General features: G+C 31.2%; 1 long non-coding RNA gene across 1 annotated transcript; it reads left to right on the forward strand.

Annotated features, from left to right (window-relative positions):
* Positions 1-259: 259 nt before the first annotated feature.
* On the forward strand, positions 260-7,687 carry LOC139528796 (uncharacterized). Its single transcript, XR_011665682.1, has 4 exons — positions 260-492; positions 2,457-2,535; positions 5,735-5,833; positions 7,551-7,687. It is a non-coding gene; the product is annotated as an uncharacterized lncRNA (long non-coding RNA).
* The last annotated feature ends 2,584 nt before the right edge of the window (positions 7,688-10,271 follow it).

Consider the following 10,271-nt stretch of genomic DNA (forward strand, 5'->3'; position numbering starts at 1 on the left):
TATAGTAAGAAGGATTGGAATCTCGTCTTACTATACAAATCCTTGCAGAGACACTATATATGCTCTGAGAATAATGATTCTTTATTCTATATTTTTGCTTTTTAACTAACTTTGTTGGTTTTTTGTCCTTATTTAATTCCCCATTCTCGATTCCAGACTAAGTTAACTCTCACAATAAATGATATGATATTATACGTAAATGTACGAAAGATACGGAAAACCGGAAATCTTTTCACCGTAGTCGTTTTTGTGTAATATGACGCGGAAGGACGCTCGTCTGCTGGTGTTTGAAATGGTCAGACGTTGACACAAAGAACTTTGGTTTTTCAAACAGATGGTTAAAAAAGCTATTGTAAACAGATATACTGAAATGGGTTACATTACTGATTAACTGGAAGAAACCGGAGAACGAAACATACATTTAAAAAAGTCATCGCAACAAAAGTGTATCTGGATAACCATGATAACTTTTTTGTACTTGTCCAATGAAAGGTAAATATAATCATGCACATTTTTAGGACGATGTTAGACTAGTTTTATACTTTCATGAAAAAATATATAGTCACTTTATCCACGTCATGCATGTAAACCCCGAAAATCAGTCAAAAATTGACTGGCACTGGTAAAACGCCAAACGCCTCACTTTTTTTAACAACACGGCCTGTTTTTTAAATTGCTCCACTCTTTTTTAGGGAGCTCAGTCTCATTCATCTACCATTTGAATTGTATGGGAGAAAAGGGAGTGGTTGGATGTTGGATGAAATTGAAATATCGAGGACGAGTTTTGAGTAAAAATCTAAAAGCCAGGACCCCCCAGTCTTCACGCTGAGTGACAGCCCAGGCTAGTAGAATTGCTCTCGGGCCTGTTAAATTCATATCTATAGGCCAACAGAATCTAACTAAAAAAAAATTAAAAATTGAGCTCCGGGCCTGTAGATTTAATACTTCATCGTGAAGACTGCCCCCCCCCCCCAAAAAAAAAAGTAACGACAATGCAGGATAACATTTCCATCATAGCCCCCCCCCTAAACCCTTGAAATAAATATAATTTGAACTTCAGCTTTTATCCGACAGCTTATATGTCGAATAAAAGCTCTACAGAGCTTAATTATGTTGTATTGTTATATGACGTATAACTGACTTTAAATAAATCTTTTATGCTCATACTTTAATCCCTAATTATACTCCTGCCAACAGTCATGACAGTGGCAACTCACCTTACTTGGGAAAAATCTAAATGAATACAACATCAATATACAGTGCTCCAGCTAGAAATCAAAAGGGGCAGGGTGCCAGTGGAGGGCAGGGCACTTTTTTATGATAGGAAAAGGCACTGCTCATTTCTTTCGTTAACGTTTCTGTGTGTATCACAAGTTCATATTCTTTTTTTTTACTGTATACATGGTATATGTTGTCAATAAAGATGCATAAGGTCCGAGACCGCAATTATCGTGCCTTGATTTTCGTTATTCACGAATATAGTCCCTAGTCATGCTAGTGTTGACAGTGGGTTACTTGCCATTAATTTTTATTCCCCTTCCAAAACTATTTCTCCATGTTTAATGCCTCAAATTGCAAGAAAGGGGGTGAAATTATAGTGTAAAAAAATTTGGGTCCCTAATTTTTTTTTAGGAAAGTAGAGTTTGGTCCAGCTGAAAAAGGTTAAAAATTAGCACCTCGGAAGCTGTCAAAAGATTTCAAGACGCCCTATATATAAAATTGTCCATATTTTGAGTTAGAGATGATGAAGTTTTCTATAATTTTGATATAATTTGTCCCAAAAGTAGTACAGCACACTGTAAAAATTTCATTGAGAAAGCGCAGGTGGGATTTTAAAAATTATATATATATGTTATAAAGGTCTGCCAACTTGCCCTGCCCTACTTTAAAAAATGAAAACTTATCTACCCAGATTTTAAAAAAAATGTGACTGTCACCAGTAAAACTGCATTTGCAACTGTCAAATCCACAATTGACGATGACAACTCTTCAACTACAGTACTGGTATTCCGATTCTAATTCATAACAAAAAGATATAATACGATGGAGTTTGAAAAAATGTATAAATTTGACATACAAAAAAAATCTGTGAAACTTCATGAATGATTTTTGCGCAAAGACGTCATGGCTAAATATGACTTCATGCAAATGAAAACTGACAAATTGGAGGTTAATAAGTTGCCTCTTCGATTCAAATTTGGATAAAATCACTGTAAAACAGTGAATTGGAGAAGGTGTTGTTCTATTAATGACAACATTGTAGTAAATCGAACCTTTGTTGATCCAATCAATTCAATATTGCGGCCCCCTCCTTAGTTTTGCCTTGTCAACTGGGGAAATGTATGTATTTATTAGAGAATACATTTATTTAACTACTCGTATATGCTTAATATTTTTAGTGATTTGCCAGATAATTGCAAAGAAAACTGTTAATTGTATCATAATATATCTTATAGGTTTTTTAGCCAACTCAAAATCATGCTTTTAGGACCCCCTTGTTGTACTGAGGAAGTGGACCGCTCAAGAAGATGAAAGGTAATGTAAATATAAAAATAAGAAAATGTAGTATGATTGCCAATAAGAAAAGAGAGGAATTTGTAAAAGTGAAAATTCACTTGTTTTCCAATCCTAATACTAATAAAAGTGTCTTATATTGTAATGTTTAAATTACCTAATTATCTAAAAAAAAAAAAATTGTTTACACTAATGAGAAAAGACAACTCTCCATCAGAGATCAAATGACTTCAAAGTTAACAACTATAGGTCACCATACATCCTTCAACAATGAGCAAAGCTCAAACATTATACCATATATACTGTAAATTCTGAAATATTGTGTGGATTTATTATTGCCACCATTGCCATTTTCAGTGGCAGATCCAGAAATTTTCATAAGTGAGGGCCCACTGACTGCCTAAGAGGGGGCCTGCTCCAGTCATGATTCAGTGATCCCTATATAATCAACCAAATTTTTCCCAGAAAAAGGGGGCCCTGGCCCCCACCTAAATCCGCCTCTGATTTTATCATTTAAGACTTAAATGCAAGTTTAATTTTTAGGATTTTGAGAAAAATCCTGTTAAGGGGGCTCGCAGGTCTAAATCATTTTTTTTATTTAATATAAGATTTCGCTATATTTTTCTATCAATTAACTTTATCTTATACCTAATAGAAAAATGAAATAAAAAAATGGGGTCACCGTTCATTTACGCTCACAATCTGCCTTCGAAAAAAGCATACATTTTGGCTAATGTCCTTTTTTTCTGTTGAACTAATAGGAGAAAAAGCGGTAATATAGAAATTAAAAAAGAATTAAATTACAGAAATCGCTAAAATTTTACAATTAATTAGTTTATGTACAGCTTTTTCGAAAACAATAATAAAAAAGATAGGTCACCGATGAGTTAAAAAAGATATTTAAATTTTAATGCAAAAAAATGGCATTTTTGCACCAAAGGGAGATAATTTGGAGCTTTTTCAATAATATCTACATTTTAAAAGTCACCTGGGGCCAACACGTATTGATTTTTTGGAATAATTTTTGTACCATATAATAAAGTAACAACTTCTTAAGGCAATTAATAAAAATTTGTAAAGAAAAATAAACGTTTGATTTTTTTCGCGAGCCTCCTTAAATTCATAAAAAATATTTCAAAATGCGAGTTTGAATTATTGCCTTTACAACTAAACTCTGTCCCATTTTTGTCAAGCCTTTCGAAAAAGGCAAGACTAAGCAATCCTACATTCCGTCGTTGTCGGTGTCGTCAGCGGCGGCGTCCACACAAATATTCACTCTTGTGATTAAAGTTTTTGAAATTTTAATAACTTTCTTAAACCATACTGGATTTCTACCAAACTTGACAGAAGCTTGTTTATGATCATAAGATAGTATCCAGAAGTAAATTTTGTGAAAATAAAATTCCATTTTTTTCCGTATTTTACCTATAAACATGATAAATGGACTTAGTTTTTCTGCGGGAAAACATTACATACACTCTGTGGTTAATGTTTTTAAAATTTAAATAACTTTCTTAAACTATCCTGGATTTCTATCAAACTTGGACAGAAGCTTATTTATCATCATAAGATAGTATCCAGAAGTAAATTTTGTGAAAATAAAATTCAATTTTTTCCGTATTTTACTTATAAATGCACTTAGTTTTTCTGCGGGAAAATATTACATCACTCTGTGGTTGTAGTTTTTTAAATTTTAATAACTCTCTTAAACTATCCATGGTTTGTACCAAACTTGGACAGAAGCTTGTTTATGATCATAAGATAGTATCCAGAAGTAAATTTTGTAAAATGACAAATCCATTTTTTCCATATTTTACTTTAAATGGACTTTTTTTCTGCCAGGAAACAACACATTCACTCTGGTTAAATTTTTAAAAATTTTAATAACTTTCTTATACTATTTTTTATTTGTACCAAACTAAGACAAGCTTGTTTATGATCAAAAGCTAGTATCTAGAAGGAAATTTTGTTAATATTTTGTACCTGTGTATCTGTATTTTACTTATAAATGGACTTAGTTTTTCTTCCAGTTAACATTACATCCAGTCTGCAGTTTAAGTTTTTAAAACATTTATTAGATTCATAAACTATCCAGGATTTTTTACCAAACTTGGACAGAAGCTTCCTACAATCCAAATATGGTATCAAGCAGAATATTTTTATTGATTTTTTCCCTCATTTTTGTTGATCTTGCAATTTACAGCAAAAGTAGGCGAGACACTGGGTTCCACGGAATCCTTACAAATTTTTAGCAATAATCATGCTAATAAAAACCTCACAACAATTTCTGAATTTACAGTAGTCTGGTATATAAAAAGACCCTAAATGAAAACGAAAAATATGTAAAACAATTCAAACTGAATTACAGGCTTCTGACATGGGACAGGCACATACTAATTGAAGGATGTGATGGCCATTATGGGGCTATTGGGGGCTAGACTATATAGCTAGCAGTTTGTGGTGCCAAACCCACTTAACCTGGTACATGTATATTGATGTGAAAAGGGCTTCACTCACAAGATCTATATACAGTATACAAAAAAGAAATGCATCTAACAAAAACTCACACAAGACATGTTTTTTGACAGTAAATTTATTCACACATTGACATTGGCAAGATACATGTACATTGAAAGGTTGTTCTGTTTGTTAAATGCCTGAAGTACAAATTATAACACAAATGACAACAGGCCCGAGAACACAGTTCTTTCGTAGTGCATTAAATTCAAATTAAAAAAATCGCACCTGCTCTTTCTCAGAAAGATTTTTACAGTGTAGTGTACTACCAGTGAGACAAATAATATCAAAATTATAGAAACTTCTACCAGCTCTAATGTTCACGAGTTTAGTCTTTCCTATATCAAAATGGTGTATTTTAACATGTTGGCCTATTAACTTAAAACAGCAAAACAAAATCTAATAAACATCTGACAGTAATTAATGCCTAGAATGATTTTTTTAACTGTATACAGTAGAATAGATAAATTAAAACCAGAAAGTTCATACTGTACATATATTTATTAGCTAAGCTGTTGATCTTCTTTCTGTTGTTTGCTTACATGTTCTTTGCATTCACTCAAAAGTAAAAGTACATATAGTTCTGTAAAGGTATAAAATAGTGAGCATCAGTTCAATATGTTCATACTAATTACTACATCTAGTTTTTGTGTGGACTTCATGGACTTCTTGATTAAATAATTTAGATTTTATTCAATTTTAGCTTGTTACCAAAAGAATGGAAAGTACAGTATTAAAACCACTGGTGAACATGTACTGTACATGTAGGTGTGAATGTCCTGCAAAAAGAACTGATATCAAAGTATGTTCATCTCCAGAATTGCAGTAAATATAAATAATTTGATGCACTCTGTTCTCAAGTATAATTGTACATGTACACTTGCTTATTTTTCTCTCTTTCCAATGTCAAGTCGGGGGTTAAGAAATTTTGTTATAGCTCACTAGACCAGGGCTAATTGGTAGCAGGATTTTACTAGCCCTGTTGGAAGAGCTGCTAGCCCAACAAAACTGACCTGCTGGCCCGAGTATGACTTACAAATTCAAAGTTTGCTGCAAAATACAATGAATTCTATAAACTTTACAATTTTTATCCGTTGTACAGTAATTTTTAGCTAATTGGATAATCAAAACTATGTCAGCAAAAAAATATCCCATTAGCAGATATATTCAATTGCTTTGATACATGTGATAATTGAATATTCCTTGACTATTCTGTAATAATGAGTTGACCAAATCCCGATATGGTACAACTCTTGACCACTGCTATAGTATATTGGTATATAAAAGGATTGGGGTGATTTTTATCAAATACATCATTACGTTTGTGTATTAAAAAGAATTATGAAATGCTCATATTTGTTTTCAGTTTTAAAAATTCTCTTTATTAAAATAAATCAAATGACCTCAAATATTTATGTGAATAAATATCACCATCCATAGTTTGTGTCTTTTATAATTGTTTTATAAAGGAAGTACAGTAATATTTATATATAAAACGTATACATTTATCACAGGTAAGCTAATTGTGGGCTATAAATTGACTACAAACTGGGCATGAGTCTCTAAACTGAAATAGTATTTGTTAGAAATTTTATTTCTTTAAAATCGAATTCAATTGAATATCAATGAAGATAATCGCTAAGATAGAACATGTAGAATGGTGATGAGGGGATTTTCCACTTTCTATTTTGAAAACGCCAAGAATTTTTTGTTTCTAGTCCGTCGGGCATATTAAGTTACAAGTTTTGGTTGCTCGAGGCCCAAACGCTGTAGTAAAGAGTCAAAAATTAGTTTTATGGTTCAATAAATTCAAAATAAATAATAGCCGTTCATTAAAATGACATTTTATATTTAAATATTTTATGATGTATTTAAATGAGTAGTTATTGTTGCAAACTCCATTAGAATTTTGAATTGAGATCATTTTTGGAATAAGAGAAAGGGGGACGTGGAAAAAAAATAGGGGTGGGGGTCATTTTAGATTTCAGAATTTAAAAAGAAAATTTCTTCAAATATTTTTTCTTTGAGAGGATTAATATTCAACAGCAAAGTAAATTGCTCAAAAGCAAAAAAAAAAAAATTAAGTTCATTAGACCACATTTATTCTGTGTCAGAAACCTATGATGTGTCAACTGTTTAATCACAATCCAAATTCAGAGCTGTATTCAGCTTGAATGTTGTGTCCATACTTGCCTCAACCTTCAGGGTTCGACCTCTGCAGTCGTATAAAGCTGCACCCTGTGGAGTATCTGGTTAAATTGGTCGCCATTTAGGTCCAAATGCCATACATATTATATACACAGGTAATGTGTAGTACACATGCATGAATAGAGTTAGTTTTCATTATTTAAAAAAAGAGGAAAATATGTAGTATCATTGCCAATGAGACAACTATTCATCAGGTCAAAATGACTGAATGTTAGCAACTAAAGATACAAAAATAAACAGAGTTTTTCATTCATTTAATTAAAAGCATTCACATAAGTATATTTTTTTACATTTTCTATTTTACATTATAGGTAATGAGATGTAGTAAAGAAGAAACAATGAGATGGAGTTAAGGAATGAATTATAAAGAATGAACATGATGAAAGAAGGAACATAGCCAAAAAGATACTGAAATAAAAATAAATAAATACATTTGTTAATACATAAATTTGTATGTTTTTAATTAGATATGACATTTGATAGTGATATTAGATATTCACATTTAGGACATATAAGAAGATGTGCTATGAGTGCCTATGAGACAACTCTCTATCCAAGTCACAATATAGTTCAAGATACAGTCCTCAATACGAAGTGTAGAGTTATATAAGATAACTGGTACAGATGATTGCCAATGATACAACTCAAGTGATTATTAGTAATTCTATGGCCTTGAAATGGGAGTAAAAACCAACTTATTAGCAAGCTATGATGGACCAGTTTATAGAATTTATAATTTCTTTCAACCTTATTAATCATTTTGTTATTCGACTTACAAGTTCAAGGTACATAGACAGCTAGATGTATTTCTTGCATGCTTGATTATAATTCTGTTGATAATGATTTTGTGAGAAATTTTGCTTCTCAAAAGTTGCTTGGACATGGCTATGAGTAAGTCAAATGAAAGTCAGCTTTCAAGAAATTTCAAGGTCGCCATAATGTCTGACAGTTAAAATGATTGTCAGTGCTTTAGAAATTATATCTCATATTTTCCATGTGTTGTTCAAGTACATGGCATGCTATATACAGTGTCTAAAACTTAACTTGTACTTCAAAAGTATGCTTTCTATTGAATAGATATGTAATTTCATATTTACTCTCACATGAAATTCATATTTATATCATTATGAGTATCAAATTAGAAAAAAAAACCAACATATGAAAAACATATGTTGAGATCCTCATATGAAATCATATGATTTGATGGCATGAAAAACATATGTTTAACATATGTTTATCATATGATTTTTTAAAAACATGTGTTTATCATATGTTAAACATATGTTTCTCATGTAGTAAAAACATATGTTTTTCATGAGTGGTTCTCAACATACGTTTGACATATGTTTTTGAACATATGAAAAACACATGAAAAACATATGAAAACATATGTTGCAATTTTTCATGTGTAGGGGTCGTAAACTTGACGTTTAATGATTTTGTGATTCAGAAGCAATGTATTTACCATTGACAACTAATTATTATACATTTTTAAATTATTTTTTTCAATGCCTGATAACGGCTATACAAACATATAATGAAAATGTAAATACTTTTACCCATGTCGAAATTGTAAAGTGTTGTCATCAACAAAGAGTATTAATTCATCTGTAAAAATACAAAATATCAGTTAAAATCATATACAACGAGATTCTAGTATTTATAATGTTATCGAAATTATTGAACCAATGCATGGATATATACTACACTGAGTCTTGTATATACACGTTTTTTTTTTAACATTTTCTACGACTCATTAACGCATATCGACAAATGATATTCCTTTAATGGTTGAAGCAAATCAATAATCGAGTTTTTTTACGAAACTTGCAGAATTATGACATTGACACACAATCAACTCAGAGCACGTAGACCACAAAAGAAATGTGAAGGAAGAGAGTCACGATATTTTTTTGTTCGAGAGGTCTCGTTGAAAAAATCAATGCATACGGTAAAATATCGGCAATTAGTGTACGAGAAAACAATAATGCAATATCAGTACATTAATGAAAATTCAATATATACAGGATTTTTTTTACAGGAAAGTTCATGTATACTTGTTGTATGGTAAAACTTTGCCGTTCAAGTATTGCAAACATATTTATAAACTACATTTAACTTTAAACTGTTATACAAGTAAATTTTCACTCAATCGATGTTTTTATAAGCAAAACATATACAGATATATAACAAGTGAACAGTGATGATGGTTGTTATTGTTAAGTTGTATGTTTCTAGTACAATTACATACATATTAGGTATATCTATAATAAAATGTTCGAACGCCTAAAATCTATATAGTGTTTATTTGATTTTGTTGAATTTGGAGGTAGAACTCATCAACAAATTGTCGGCATTCATTTGAGATCGAACTGTGCATCTCTCCTAGACGACCTTTTCTTATTTTGATATGAGTCGGAGTTTCTGCAGAAACATGTCAGAAACAAGAACATTAAAAAAGCCAGATCATAAATTTCTCATAATGCACTAATGATGATTTTCTTTTCAATAACAATCAAAATTGATTGGGTTCCATTTACATAAGAAAATGGCTGTACCACATCAGGAATATGACAGTTGTTGTCTACTCGTTAAATGTGTTTGAGCTTTAGATATTGCTTGGGGACTTTCCGTTTGGAATTTTTGGAAATTTTATTTTCTTCATCCTCATCTGTATGTTCAAATTATCATTTTTGGCATTTCACATATGTGATATGACGTTATATCTTTAAAAAAAACGTAGTTCGTATAGACATAGATTCTCTTGAAAAGATATATATGTTTCATTAGCAGAACATATATAGAATCAAGGTTAAATATCGAGGTCATATTGTTTTGTTTTAGATGTTTTTCTTTTGCACACCCAAGAAACCGTCCGATGTATCGACGAAATGACGATAAGGTGCGTTACGACATGACATAACTTTAATCATTAGTTGTTCTAGTGATTAAACTACTGAACCACAAATATAACAGGCTTTTTGTCAAATGTTTGAAAACCACGACCCATGACCTTGGCATTAATATAAAAG

Source organism: Mytilus edulis, chromosome 6 (genome assembly GCF_963676685.1).
Source record: "Mytilus edulis chromosome 6, xbMytEdul2.2, whole genome shotgun sequence".
Classification (NCBI taxonomy): domain Eukaryota; kingdom Metazoa; phylum Mollusca; class Bivalvia; order Mytilida; family Mytilidae; genus Mytilus; species Mytilus edulis.